Raw genomic sequence first — 16,414 nt, forward strand, 5'->3', positions numbered from 1 at the left:
TTTTCCAGCAATTTCTATTTTACTAACATTTATCGATACATCTACATACTATAGATATTGTCAAGAGGCAGTGGAAAAAGTTGTTGGTAGAAAATCTGTGAAAACTTACCAGATTGCAAGATTTAATTGAGGAAGAGTGATTCCAGAGTCCTGTACAAATAAGCAAAGAAGTTTTAATGATCAATGACAATGAAGTAAAACTAGACCATGCAATATACACAGAGTGAGCAAACTCTCTAAAATCACGGATGTTTTGCTGACAAAATTTATTCTCCAATTTTCTGACGCCTGTGCAAAAAGGAAATTAAAGAAAAATCAAGAGATGCTGTGTAACTTTTCATCACACCTGAGCTAAACAGGTTTTCATGGCTCCATAATTCCATGGTCCCAGCCTTACAGCTCTGAACGCTAATTCTCAAAATAATCAGCAGAATGCCATTGGCATGCCTGTAATGGAATAGAACCAATCATACTAGAGATCAGAATCATGCTCATTGTGATGTACTCGCTCTATTCAATTTAAAACACAAAGAGATGGGTGGATTAAAAAAAATGAGAAACATTATCTCATAAAGTTGAAGGAAACACTAAAAAGTAAAGGTATTTAGAACGAGTACAGGACACAGCTGGCAGTATTTCCCATATTTTGGCTGAATATCATTCAAAGCTGGTAAAGTGTCATTTCAACACATCCTTTTGTTATCATTATTCCTTAGAAACCTTTCAAAAAATTATTTTGTTTAAAGTCCAATGAATCGAGATTAAATTCAAGATAGCAACTACAAGATTTATTCACTCTATTGAGGTTGGTGGAGCATGAAAGCTGGACATCTGTGATATGGACTTAGTGGAGATGGTGCAGAGATAATGGACTCATCTTATAGGGTTTAGTTTGTGTTGACTTCAGTGATCATGATTAGTCTCATTCATGTGCATTCAGCACTAGCATCCATGCATGTTGTAAAATACAAGGCAGGCTTACGCACGTCACTATATATTTCACACAAAAAGCTAGACCTTGCTACAAACAAATTCCTAACAAAAGTATAGCCCAATTAACAAGGATAAGGCAATTGACTGAAAAGAGATTCAGTGAATACCACACCTGTGCCTTCCAGTACTAGACTGACGATAATCACTTTTAGATTTGGGTGCAAAGCTTTGAAGCACAGTTTTTTTGCACGTTGAAAGGGATGAACTGATTTTATCTGATACTGGCAATGCCAACATACTGATAAGAGATTCAGGAGGATGATCTTAATTCTGCATCATATGGAACGTAAGCCACAGTTGCAGGTTGTTCCAGTCTTTTTGAACTTTAGTTATAGGAACCATACCAATGTTTTTGTTTTAAATGACCAAGTTATATTTTATGTAACCCAGATCAAAGGAGGAGTTCTACATTAAAATGGTGAAATGAAGAAGTAAAGTATCTAACTGGAAGAGTATACAATAACCTAGTCTCAGGGTTTAGCTGACATTTTGAATTGTGGTACTGGGACAAAAGGGTTAGAATCATTTTCTGAATTATGTGACAGGACTTCTATCTGTAAAACATTCCCTAACATTCGAGATAACAGAGCGTAGAGCTGGATGAACACAGCTGCTTGGCCTGCTGTGTTCATCCAGTTCCACACTCTGTTATCTCAGATTCTCCAGCATCTGCAGTTCCCATCATCTCTCTCCACTCCCTAACATTCATACATCTTAATATAAAAACAAGGGAGCAGGCAGCTACTTTGGGATTTAACCAGACTGATCCCACTCTGTTCCCCACATTTCCAATCCTCTTCCACTGAGCAGCGTAGAGGAACTCCCACTGGAGTTTGCTGCTTCCTTCTGTAATTATGCAGATGGAGATGAGATGTACTGGACTTCAATTGGAAGAGGGGGATTATAACTCATATATTTCAGGAAAACCTACAGGAGGAGGACTTGGGACCAAAATAGATCCAATACAGTTTACTTTTGTGCTAGCATCAATTATCAGTTACTGCAATGGGTGATGACCCTTCTACTACACAGGTATTAATTATCTCAGCATTGTTAGACATTGTTAGAAATTTAGATTATAGAGATGCTTCAGAAACAATCATTGCCTTTCAGCTCCAACATGTCCTTTCTCATGTTGCAATGTTATAACAGAAAAATGTTTCTGATTTGCCAGCAAGATCTTAGTTTTTCCAGAAACATCAATACCTTTGTCCAAAATCTGTACTTTGCCAGTGTCCTAAAGCCACTTACACATTCTGCTTTTACTACTTTCAGAGTCTGACGCATACCCCTCTTGTCTGTTTTCCTTTTCTCTACGTCCATCTCATGCATTTTACATAGTGCAGACCATGCCACATTAATTTATTTTACACATTAATGTAAAAGCAGATTGCACAATGCAGAACACAGCTCATAAAATGATTTTCATGTTTTTGCATCAAATACTTAACAAACATTAGCCTCAAAATATGTTACATTTGATTGGCAAGCAATGGATTTCACTTTGCTCTCTCCTTTATGCACTGTATAATGGAAATGTATATCAATGTGCGAGGCAGTCAAGGGAAGCTGACAGCCTTGGGGCAGAATGAAAGATTACGCCACATTGACCCCTGTCACCCTTCTCTGACATGCAGGTTACCCCCAAAACTCTGCAACTCAACATCGTTCACCAGCTTCTGTCACAACATGCTAAACTTCTGGGAAGGTTAATAGTGCTGTAAATTTAATCGGCTATGTTGATGTTATTGTGTGGATATAAAAAGTCATGTGACATGACAGAAGATCAGATATTGAGGAATTGGGCTTGATTGATAGCCTCGACTAAAACTGAACTTTAACACAAAATACCTGCTGACTTGGCTGGGTGGGGGGGGGGTCCCATGAAAATGTGCAACAATGTTTCTTTAAATATTTGTGAGATTGGGGGTTGGTGCTTCTCCTTCATTAGCTTCACTAAAAATGAATATTCTGCTTTCTGTAATATTTTCACTTTTTTTTCTGGTTTGTAACTCTTTTCTGGCTTGTGGGACCAAAACATTGGCATTGATAGACATAACCGCAATTGGAACAGTCTTGAGAGGTGGCTACGGCCTGGTATTTATGTCACCATTCTGCCTCCTGGCAAAGCTCAGCTTTGCCTTTTACTCAAACCCCAGCTGCAGCTCTTTACAGACGGTGTTTGTGCTGTGAAATAGAGAGGAATTGTAGCACCTCCACTCAGCGTGGTTGGGAAGTGAATTCCTGTTGGTGTCAAAGACTGGAAAAGTGATCTGACGGATGTCCTTTCAAAGTAGAACAGGGCAAAGTATTTTTTTTTCTTACGGCACGGAAAGTGCATTTATCCCATGAAATAAAACCCTTGTGCACAATTCTTTTTCAGATTGTCCCAATTTTGATTTCCACTGGACTGAGGAGTTCAGATTTATCAGAAAAATAAACACAACAACAGAAAATCCAGACACTGCACAGGAGATTGCCACTTTATACAGAGATTTTTTAACAGTATACTCTGGTAAAGAGTTCCTGTTTAAAACATTTACTGGACTTTTCCCCATACATTTAAGAGGCATGTGGATGGTTACATGAATAGGGAGGGAATAGATGGATATGGACTGAATAAGGGCAGAAGGTTTGCTTTTTAGTTTAGTCAGGGCATGATGATCAGCACAGGCTTGAATGGCCAAAGGGCCTGTTCCTGTGCTGTACTTCTTTTGCTCCAAATGCTGATAGGCCTGTTGTGTATTCTGTGTATTTAGTCTCACATTTAATCTAAAGGCGATAATTAACAGGTTAATCCTGGAAGCAAACAGTGCGATTATCACACACATTGAAGAAAAGTCTAGTTCAGCTCTCCTGTTTGAGCAGGGATTCCAGAAATACTTGTGTTCCTAATAATAGGAAACGATGCTGATAAAATATCATGAGTTCCAGGGGCAGACAATGGCACGTTTTGACTGAGTCATCCGACTACAATGGTTGTGAGCTGCTGATGAGCAGATGGCATTGAGGCTATTGTTTAGATCAGGAAGAATCAACCAGACACAGTGTAAAGAAATTCCTTACATGGGTCTAAATTGGGAATCAGTTCCCTTCCAGCTGCAGTGCTTGGGAGCTGAATTCATCAGAATGCACCAAAGTGATGATCATGTCATATTTATAAGCTGCACAAAGACATCTGTATTTTATTTTTGACCTACTTTTCCGTGCATATTTCATTGTTTATTGTTTACCATTTGAGGTTTTTTTTAATACAAAAGGGAATATCACAGTGGCTGAAGTGGAAACAATACGGCATATTGTCTGTCTGTAGCAACACCTGCACATCCTGTGCTTGGCTGTCATAGAATCACGGAGATCTACAGCAGAGAAAGGGGCCTTTCGACCCATCGAGTCAGTGCCAGTCAAAATTGATCACCTAACTATTCTGATCACACTATCCAGCTCTTGGCCTATAGCTTTGTATGCCTTATATGAGCTCCAGATTCCCACCCTACTGAGGGTGAAATTTTTGTCCTTACATCCCTTCTAAACCTCCTGCCCCTTATGTTAGGTCCATGTCCGTGGCCACTGAATCTTCCATCAAAGGTAAAGGTTTCTTCCTGTCTACCCTATGTTGTCCCCCTTATCAATCATGTTTCCACCCACCGCCCCACCCCTTCAGTCACCTCTGCTCGAAGGAAAACAATCCCAGTCTGTCCAAATTCTTCACACCACTGCCCTAACAACATCCTGGTGACTCTCCTCTGCACCTTCTCCAATGCATATAGAACACAGAACATTACAGCACAGGCCCTTCGGCCCTCGATGTTGTGCCGACCTGTCATACCGAACTCAAGCCCATCTAACCTACACTATTCCATGTACGTCCATATGCTTGCCCAATGGCGACTTAAATGTACCTAAAGTTGGCGAATCTACTACCATTGCGGGCAAAGCGTTCCTTTCCCTTACTACTCTCTGAGTAATGCAATCACATCCCTCCTATAATAATGATTTCAGAACTGCATATAATACTCCAGCTGTTGCCTAACCTGCTGTAACGATCTGGGTCTTGGACAATAAAGGCCTCCTTCACTACCTTATCCACCTGTGCTGATACCTTAAGGCATCGGTGCACATGCACACCAAGGATCCTCTGATCCTCGGTGCTTCCAAGGCCCTACCGTTCATCATGTATTCCCTTGTCTTGCTTGTTCTTTCCAAGTGCATCATCCCACAATTATTGATTGAATTCCATTTGTCACTGATCAGTCCATCTGACCAGTTTGCCTCTATTCTCTTGTAATCTAAGGTTATCCTATCCAGTATTCACCACCCCTGCAATTTCATGAGTTCTTTAACTTTACGGACCAACCCTCCTACATTCAAGTGTAAATCATTTTTATAAACCATAAACAGCAATGACCTCAACACTGACACAACTGGGCACAGTAAAAAAAATCGATTAAAGAAAGACATCGCTCAATCATCATCCTCTGCTTCCTCAGCCAATTGTGGTTACAATCTGTCAAATTTGCTTGGATCTCATGGGCTCTTACCATTGCTATCAGTCTCTCATTGGGATCTTGTCAAAAGTCTAGGTAGACTACGTTGAATGCATTGTCCTCATTGACGCATTAGGACCCCTCTTTAATTGGTGTATAGTTTCCTGGCATATCCCTTGCTCCCTTTTTGAATAAGGGGACCACATTGGCTGTGCTCCAATTGTCTGGTACCTCTCCTGTGGCCAGAACGATATTATAAATGATTACCAGCACCCTTCCTATTTCCTACCTTGCCTCACTCAACAACCTGAAATATCTTACATCTAGCTCTGGAGATTTATTCACTTAAACCTGGCAGATCACTCAGAGCCTTCACTATATCTATGCTAATTTCTCTAATTACACCACAGTCATTCTCCCTGGTTTCTACGCCCACAACATTTCTTTCGTCAGTGAACACCAACACAGAATATTCATTTAGAACTCCCCATCCTCTAGCTCCACACATTATTATCTTTGTGGTCCTTAATGGCCCTACTCTTCACATAGTTATTCTTTTTGCCTTTAGTGCACTTTTAAAATGATTCAGGATTTTTCTTTATTTGATCTGCCAGGATCCTTTCATGGTTCCCTTTCCTTTTTAGGTTTCCCTTGCATATTCTGCACTCCTCCACAGTACTTGCTGCTTTCAGCCCTGTGTATCTGCCATGAGCCTCCCTTTTGCTCTTTACCTAATTCGGTCTAACCCTTGATATCCAAGATTCATGGGATTTGTTGGTCCCACCCTTTGTCTTTATTGGAACATATTAGTCCTGTACTCTCCCCATTCCAGGCACCAAAGAACAGGACAGCACAGGAACAAGCCCTTCAGCTCACAAAGACTGCACCATCTCACGATACCTGTCTAAACAAAAATCTTTTGTCTCTATGTGGTCTGTATCCTTCTATTCCTTATCTATTCATGTATCTGTCAAGATGTCTCTTAAGTTTGTTGTATCTGCCTCTACTGCCTCCTCTGGCAACGTATTCCAGGAACTACCACCCATTGTGTAAAAAATGTTGCCTCTCACATCTCCTTTAAACTTACTCCCTTTTACCTCAAATCCACGTCTCGTAGTAATTGACATTCCCTCCCAAGAAAAAGACTCTGACTATCTATTCTATCTATCCATCAGGTCTTCCCTCATCCTTCCAAGTTCAAGTGAAAACAAGCCAAGTTTGTCCAATCTCTCCTCTTTGCTAATCCCCTCCAAACCAGGCAACATCCTGGTAAACCATTATTTCTGTACCCTCTCCAAAGGGTATCACATCCTTCTGGTAGTGTGGCAACCAGAACTGGACTTGATGTTCCAAATGTGGCCTAACTAAAGTTTGATGCAGCTACAATATGACTTTTCAATTTCTATGTCCAACTGCTGTAGGCAAGCAAGCCATATATCTTCTTGGCTACCTTAACCACTTTTGTTGCCGCATTCAGAGAACTGAGTACCCTGTATGCCTAGATCCCTCTGTATGATGATGCTATTAAGGGATTTTCCATTTACTGTACACTTCCCTCCTGCATTGGATCTCTCAAAATGGACCACCTCAGAATTGCCTGGAATAAATTTAATCTGCCATTTCTCTACTCAAGACTCCAGCCTATCTATATCCTCCTGTATCCTCTGGCAACCCTCCTCATTATCCGTAGCTCCGCCAATCTTTATATCATCCAGGCATTTGCTAATCAGACTACCAACATTCTCCTACAAACATCAGGGATCCCAGCACTGATCCCTGCGTGATCCCTGCAGAACACACTGGTCACAGATGTGCTTCCACTGTTATTCTCTGTTTTCTATGACCAAGCCAGTTCTGTATCCATTTTCCTGGCTCATGGCATATCCCATGTGACTTTACCTTCAGTACCAGCCTGCCATAAGGGACCTTGTCAAAGCCCTTGCTGAAGTCTACACAGACAGCATCTACCACCCTGCCCTCATTAATCATCTTTGTTACTTCCTCAAAAAAACTCAACCATGCTTGTGAGACATGACCTTCCTCACACAAAGCCATACTGCCTATAACTAATAAGCCCATACTTTTCCAAATGAGACTAAATCCTGTCCGAAAGAATCTTCTCCAATAATTTCCCTACCACTGGCGAAAGGCTCACAGCCTGCAATTTCCTGGATTATCCCTGCTGCCCTCCTTTAAAATAAGGAACAATGTTAGCTATTCTCCAGTCTTCTGTGAGCAAAGAGTTCGCAAAGATTTCATGCTAGACACCAACAATTTCCTCACTGTCTCCCTCAACATCCTGGGGACTGGCATACCTTAAAATTTTCAAAACACCTAACACCTCCTTCTTTTTTATATTGGCTTAGCCTAGAATATTAACATACCGCTCCTGAGCCTCGCTGCCCACCATGTTCTTCTCCTGAATGAATACCACTGCAAAGGGTATGCTAAGGACCTCACCCGCGTCCTCTGGCTTAATTCATAAATTCCCTCTTTTGTCCTTGGGTTGACCTACTCTTCCCCTCACCACCTTTCTGCTCCTTATATATGTATAAAACATTTTGGAATTTTTCTTTTAATGCAGTCTGCCAAAAACATTTCATGGTCCCTTTTAGCCCTCCTAATTTCTTGTTTCAGTTCTTTCCCGCTATTTTGTATTCTTTTGAGGGCTCTATCTGTCTTCGGATTTCTAACCTCATGTTTACCTTTTTTTTTACATTTTGACTAAGCTTTCAATTTCCCTTGTCACCCAATGTTCTGAATCTTGCCATTCTTACCCTTCATTTTCATAGGAACATGTTTGTTCTGAACTCCTCCCAATTGGCCTTTAAATGATTCCCACATGTCAGATATGGATTTACCCTCAAACAGTTGCCCCACTCTAAATTTCCCAGTTCCTTCCTAATGTTGTGGTAGTTAGCATTCCCTGAATTTCATACTTTCCCCAAGGGCGAGTCTCATTCTTATCCATAAGTAACTTCAGACTTGCAGAATTATTTTCACTGTTCACGAAATGCTCCCCCCCCAACCCCCACCACCCTGAAACTTTGATCATCTGGCTGGGTTTATTTCCCAATACCGGTCTAGTATGGCCCCTCACCTAGTTGCACTATTTACAAACTGTTTCAAAAAACTGTCCTGGGCACACCTAATAAATACCCCACATCCAAACTCCTGACATTAAGCAAGTCCCAGTCAATATGGGGCAAGTTAAAATCCCCAACCACTATAACCCTGTAATTTTCACATTCTTCATAATCTGTCCACATATCCATTTCTGTATCTCCCACTGGGTCTAGGGGAGCCTGTGGTACAATCCCATCAAAGTGATTACACCCTTTCTATTCCTGAGCTCTATCCATAAGGCCTTGCTGGATGAGCCCTCCAAGGTGCCGTCCCTCAGTACGGCTGTGATATTCTCCCTAATGAGCACTCCCCCACCTCTTTACACCCCTCTCTATCCCATCTGAAACATCTCAATCCCAGAAAATTAAACTGTCTCTCAACCAAATCTCTGTAATGGCTACAACATCATAGTTATACATATTAATCCAAGCTCCACATTGATCTGCTTTCCCTGTCATACTCCTTGCCTTAAAATACATATCCCTCAGACCGCCAGTCCCACTGTGATCGGTAACCTCTCCCTGTCTGTATGCCCTCTTACCCTTACTGGCCTTAGTCCCTCACTCCTCCTTGGTCATTTCACTTGCGGACCTACTGCTCTGGTTCCCACTGCCCTGCCATACTAGTTTAAACCCTCCCACCTGGCACTAGCAAACTTCCCTGCCAGGATATTGGTGCCCCTCCAGTTCAGGTGCAAGCTATCCTTCTTGTACAGGCCCCACCTGCCCCAAAGGACATCCCAATGATCCACATTCCTGAAGCTCTCCCTCCTAAGCCAGTTCACTAGCCCAGTATTTATCTATACTATCTTCCTCTTCCCAGCCTCACTGGCACGTGGCACAGGATGTAATCCTGAAATTACAACCCTTGATGTCCTGTTTCGCAACTTCCTCCCTGACTCCCTGAACTTCGTTTGCAGAACCTCATCTCTCTTCTTGCCTATTTTGTTGGTACCAAAGTGAACCACAATCTCTGGCTGTTCACCCTCCCCCATCAGAATACCCTGTGCCCACCCAGAGACATCCTTGACCCTGGCACCAGGGAGACAATACCCTATCATGGAGTTTCACTTGCTTCCACAGAAACATTTATCTGTGCCCCTAACTACAGAGTCCCCTATCACTACTGCTCGCCTACACTTTGACCCTCCCTGCTGTACAACACAGCCCATCATGGTACCATTGATCTGGCTGTGGTTGCTTTCCCCTCGTAGGCCATTCCCCCAACAGTATCCAAAACAGTATCCCCGTCTGAGAGGGGAACGGCCAGACGGGAACCCTGCCCTCTCTGACCATGCTTCCTCTTCCCTGTCTGTGTCGCCCTTACTGATGTGGTGTAACTAGCTTGCTAAACATGCTACCCACGGCATGCTCTGTCTCATGGATGCTCCACAGTGAGTCTGTCTACAGCTCCAGGTCCTTCATGTAATCAATCAGGAGCTGAGCTGAACTCACGTCCTATGTATAAAAACAGAAGTTCCTGGAAAAGCTCAGCAGGCCTGGAAGCATCTGTGAAGAAAAAATCAGAATTAATGTTTCAGGCTCAGTGGCCCTTCCTCAGAACTCAAGAACACTTCCTTTGCACATCGTCACCATTGAGATTAGAAGTGTCCCTGATTTCCCACATATTGCAGGAGGAGTATTTCATGGTGCTGAATTCTGCAATTTTGAACTTAATTTCCTTCTAAAATATATCTCATTCCTCTGACTGTGGTGGTTACTGCTATCAGAGGGGTACCAAATCTGATCTGCTCCATAATCGACAACAGGAAAAAACTGAAGATAAATTTCAGTAGAAATATTTATTTTACAGTAGAATTTGGTGTAAAAGAAGATAATAATTACGGGAGAAAGTTATGTAACTGTACCTGCGGCTATAATTTATCCCCATGCCATGATATACATAAATATAAGGCTTTCCATTTTGATAGCAAAAACAGGAAGGCAGATTATTATCTGAATGGCTACAAACTGAGAGAGAGGAATGAGACCGGGTATCCTCACAGACCATTCGCTGAAAGTAAATGTGCTGGTGCATCAGGTGGTGAAGAAGATGAATGGTACATTGGCCTTCATAGGGAGCTGATTGAAGTACAGGAGCAGGGATGTCTTGCTGCACTTATAAAGGGCCTTGGTGTACTGTGTGCCTTATTCGAGGAAGGGGGTTCTGGCTTTTGTAAGAGTGTGGTGAAGGTCTACAAGACTGATTCCTGGGATGACGGGACTGACATAAGAAGAACAATTGGATTGCTTGGGTATATATTGTCTGGAAACGTGTATTTTTCTTCAGCAATTTCTGTTTTTATTTGATTCAGAACTCCAGCATCAGCAGTTCTTCATTTATCTTGCAGTTAGGGCTATATTCACTGAAATCTTGAAGAATGTGGGTGGATTCTGGAAAGATGGGTAAAGAGCAGGGTTGTGGTAGTGAGTCATTTTAACTCCCCCCATATTTACTGGGATTCCACTGGATTTACTGGGATTACTAGGAAAGTGACCATACTAGATGTGGTATTGGGAAATGAGCCCGGCCAGGTGATCAAAGTTTCAGTTGGGGAGCATTTTGGGAATAGTAACCATAATTCCATAAATACTTGAATATTAATGGATAAGGACAAGATTGGGCCTTGGATGAAAGTGTTAAAATGGGAGAAGGTCGATATAACACTGGGAGACCATTTTGGAATATGCAATCACAACTCCTTAAGTTTTAAGATAGCAATGCAAAAGAATGCAAATGTCAGGGCTTTGCGGAAAGGTATTAAATTGAGGGAGGGCGAATTATGTCAGTATTAGGAGGAGCAAAGGAGTGTTAATTGGGAGGAGCTGTTATCAGGCCAGTCCACATTTGACATGTGGGAACTTTTTAAAGACTGATGAAAATTCAAAATCAGACAGGCCCTGAGAGGAATATTAGGAAAGCACCCATGCTGGGAATTAGGAGACTAAGAAGGGGTCATGGAATGTCCTTGGCAAGTAGGGATAAAGAGAATCCCAAGGCATTAATTAGATATATTAAAAACAAGAGGACAACTAGGGAGTCGTTAAGACAACTCAAAGATAAGAGAGGGAACTTACACTTGGAGGTAGATGATGTCAGTGGGATCCTAAATGAGCACTGAGTATTCACCCAGGAGAAGGATATAGAGGATGGTAAGATTTTTGTGCACCATACTAGTATGCTACGGAATTTTGGGATCAATAAAGGAGTGGTGGTCGATCTCTTGAAGAGTGTTACGGTGGATAAGTCTCCAGGGCCTGATGGTATCTGCCATCTGCCTTCATCTTATTGAAAGAGGCAAGAGAGAGATTGTTAGGGCTTTGACCAAGATCTTTGTATCCTCAGTAGCCACTGGAAAGGTACTGCAGGACTGGAGAGTAGCTAATGTTGTTCCTCTGTTCAATACGGTAAGTAGGGATAATCCACGAAACTATAGACTGGTGAGCCTCTGATCGGTGGTTGGGAAGCTATTGGAGAGAATTCTTTGGGATACGATTCACACACATTTGGAAAAGCATGGCCTAATTAGGGACAGCCACTGTCACTTCACACCTCTTTGTATTGAACCTCATCTGCTACCTGATATTTTGGAGTTCCAAACTGTCCTCCATACAGCTCACAATTCTTCCAAGTTTAGTGCCACCTGCAAACATGGAAATTGCCTCCTGCACAATTATATATAACCAGGAAAAGCAAGGGACCTAATACTGGCTTCTGGTGATCTCCAATATAAACCTTCCTCCAGCGCAAAACAAAAATTCATTGACCATTTTTCACTGTTCTCTATCACTCAGCTAATTGCGTATCCACTTTGCCATTGTCCATTTCATACTCTGACTTGTATCTTTCCTCACAAGTCTGTTTTGAGTCACTGAATCAAGTGCCAGGTGAACCAAACTGGAGGATTTTAAGACCAAGAAACTGCCATTCTCTATGTTTCTGATTGTGTAATATTATGGAGAATGCATTGGTGGTGTGCATTTAGAACAATTTTTGTCAGAGCAGATATAATATACTGAAGGGCTTCTCCTGTACCGTATAATTCTCACTTCAGTCACTAAGCCCCAGTTTGCACATGAAGCCGATGGGGAGACTCTCTGAACTCCATGTCATTTTCATTGCTACATGATTGGGGCCTGCCTTAAGAATCCAATTGGATTACATTGGAGGCAGGTCAGGGTGGCAGGGAGGAGTTTACCACTTGGTTGGGGGCGGTGGTTATAGCCTCTTGGAACCCCTCGCTGCCCCTGTCTGAGGCACAGTCCGTTGATCCGGAGCAGAGTGCTTGTGTACAAGGCAGACCAATGGAAAACTCTGCAGGATTTATTGATCACCTTCAACAAAGTCAGCTTCCAGCACTGGAGTTAATTGGAGGGAGATGAGAGTGCAGCCTGCACCCACCTCCCCTGAGCCCTGTATCACACAGCCGGCTCTTCCTCTGAACTTGCCTTAGGAAGTAGGCATTAAATATTTGTGTGTGATTTAACAGTGATTGCCTTGTCTCTGAATATTAAAATTCCTGCTATTGCCTTGATTCTGAATGTGTAATATCATTGTGACTGCTTGAGTTTAAGTGCGTAATATTCCTGCAAGTTTCCTGCTTTTTGAACGTGTCTTACTACTTTGTTCCAAGTATGTCATATCCTGATCCTGCTTAGTTTCCTGTTTGTAATCATTATGGCGATTGATTTTATTGTGTGTGTGAAAATACTATGAGTTTCTTGGTCTTTATTGCAAGGGGAATGGAATATAAAAGTGGGAGAATTTTGTTGTAGTTATATGGGGTGCTGATGACACTTCATCTCGAGTACATGGATAGATAAAGTAAAATTGTGGATACATACTGAGAAGCTTGCAAGAGTTGAGAGACCTAGGAGTATACCTGCATTGATCACTAAAGAAAGCAGGACAGGTAGAGAGATGAGTTAATAAAGTATACAGTTGCCCTCAGATTTTTTCATAGCAACATACAGTGCAAGAGTTAGGAGGTTTTGCAGAACTTACATAAGACATTTCTTAGATCTCAGCTGGACTATTGTGTATAGTTCTAGGCACAAGAATGTCGGAAGGACACAAACGCATTGGAGAAAGTGCAGAAGAAATTTCAAGAATGGTTCGTGGGATGAGAAATTTTTGTTCTGAGGGTAGATTGAAGAAATTGGGACTGTTCTCCTTAGAGAGAAGGAAGTTAAGAGGATATCTGGAGGCCATTTTCAAATGCATGTGAGGCCTGGATGTAGTAGGTGGGAATAAACTGTTCCTGTTCATAAAAAGATTAGGAATGAGAGGGCACAGATTTAAAGTGATTTTCAATTGTGAAATGAAAATCTTTTTGACACGATGAGTGGTTCACATCTGGAATTTACTAACTGGAAGTGTAGTGGAAGCCGAGTTAAATGGGCACTGGATGATTATTGAATACAGAAATAATATGCAAGTGTAAAGGGATAGAACAGATGAATGACACAAAGTCATGAAACTCTGAACAGCAAGTGTGGACATGATGGATTGAATGGCCTCCTTCTGTATTGTAGCAATTCTGTGATTCTGCTTCAAGAGCTCAGCAGACGTTATGATATTGAATTGATCTGCAATTTAGACCCCAGTGACCCGTACTTTACACTAAAATGTCAGGGGCATGAGGACCTCTGCAAGGAGTCAGAGGAAGCGAAATCGAGGATTAGACCAAAAGAAAGAAAGGCAAATGAGAAAAATGATAGACAGAGAAATTAAGGGCCAAGATGAAATAAGGCCACAGTGAAAAATAATGGGGATGGAACAAGTAATAAGAGGACAACCCTTGAGGCTTTGTGCCTGAATGCTTGGAGCATTCACAATAAATTGGATGAATTAATAATGCAAACAGATGGAAACAGGTAATTGGGATTATGGAGATATTGCTGCAGGATGACCAGGAATAGGAACTGAACATCCAGGGGTTCTCAATATTTAAGAAGGTCAGACAAAAAGGATAAGGCAGTAGTGTTGAGTTGCTGGCAAAAGAAAAAATTAGGCATGGACGAGTTGGACCGAAGTCTGTTTCCATGCTGCACAGCTCTATGACTCTATAACTCTAATGGAACATTGAGCAAGGATATTAGCTCCAATGATGTTCAGTTTGTGTACATGGGTGGCATAGTAATACAGTGGTTAGCACTGCTGCCTCAAAGTTTCAGAGACCTGATTCAATTCCAAACTCAGGTAACTGCCTGTGTGGAGTTTACACATTCTGTGTAGGTTTATGTCAGGTGCTCTGGTTTCCTCCCACATCCAAAGATGTGCAGGTTAGGTGGATTGGCCATGGAAAATACATGGTTTTGGTGATTAGAGTTGGGTTAGGCCTGGGGCAGACACTCTTCTGAGGTTCTGTGCTCTCTCGACAGGCTGAACGCCTCTTTCTACACTGTAGAGATTCCATGAGACTATGTCTGGGTAGAGAGAAGAAGTATCAAGGGGAAAAAACATAACCAGGTGTTGGTTGTAGACCCCCAAACTGAAGAGGTGACGTTGCAAATGGTATTAAAAAGGAAATCATTTAAAAAGCATTAAAGGAACATCTTTAGTTGTGGTAACCTAGATCTACATATAAATGGGCAAAGCAAACTAGAAATAATACCCGAGAAAAGCAATTCTGAGCGTATATATGTATTTTTTTTAAAACAATGTATTGAGGAACCAACTGGAAAACAGATCATCCTACACTCGTTGATAACCAAGTGTGAAGCTGGATGAACACAGCAGGCCAAGCAGCAAATCTGGAGCACAAAAGCTGACGTTTCAGGACGAGACCCTTCATCAGGGAGTCTCGGACCGAAATGCCAGCTTTTGTGCTCCTGAAATGCTGCTTGGCCTGCTGTGTTCATCCTGTTTCACACTTGGTTATGTTGGGTTCTCCAGTATCTGCAGTTCTCATTATCTCTGATCCTCGACTCGTTGTTGTGTAATGAGAAAGGAATCATTGGCAATCCAGTCATGTGAGGCCCTTTGGGGATGAGTGACCATAATATGACAGAATTCCTCATCAAATGAAGAGTGAGGTAATTGATTCTGAGGCTAGAACCCTGAACCTAAACAGAGCAAATTATGATGCATGAGGCATGAGTCAGTTATGACAGATTGGGGAACATTACTTCATAGAATTATTTTAGAATCCCTACAGCACAGAAACAGGCCATTCGGTGCAATGGATTCACACGAACCCTCTGACAAGCATCCCGCGCAGACCCATTCCCCCACCCTATCTCTGTAATCCTGCACTTCCCATGGCTAGCTCGCGACACCCCTGAACACTATAGGCAAATTTTAGCATAGCCAATCCACCTACATGTCTTTGGACTGTGGGAGGAAACTGGAGCACCCAGCAGAAACTCATACTGACACTGGGAGAACAAGGAAACTCCATACAGACAGTTATCCAAAGGTAAGATAAAGCCCAGGTCCCTGGCATTGTGAAACAGCAGTACTAACCACTGAGGCACTGTGCCACCCCAAAGGCTGCTCCAGCTAAGGTTTGAAGTCACAACCTCTGCATTTCCCATGCCTCTACACTGTCACAAGAACACCATGTACTAATCCATTGTGACACTGCAAATATACATTCTTACCTCACACTACTTACAGGGAAAATGGTGGAAATGCAATAGTAAAGCTCCAAAGATTATATAGATCAACTGCACCAGTTCGTTCCTGTCTGGTGTGATAGTAAAACAGGAAAGCTGGCCAAACCATGATAACAAGGCTTAATTAGAGATAATATTAGAACCAAGCAAGAGACATGCAATTTAACCTACAAAGGAGGACAAAAAGAT

General features: G+C 42.0%; 1 protein-coding gene across 7 annotated transcripts in view; it reads left to right on the forward strand.

Annotated features, from left to right (window-relative positions):
* Positions 1-16,414, forward strand: part of mecom (MDS1 and EVI1 complex locus) — a 992,273-nt gene that overhangs the window by 623,421 nt on the left and 352,438 nt on the right. The gene's annotated exons all lie outside the window — the stretch shown is intronic.

Source organism: Stegostoma tigrinum, chromosome 14 (genome assembly GCF_030684315.1).
Source record: "Stegostoma tigrinum isolate sSteTig4 chromosome 14, sSteTig4.hap1, whole genome shotgun sequence".
In the NCBI taxonomy this organism is placed as follows: domain Eukaryota; kingdom Metazoa; phylum Chordata; class Chondrichthyes; order Orectolobiformes; family Stegostomatidae; genus Stegostoma; species Stegostoma tigrinum.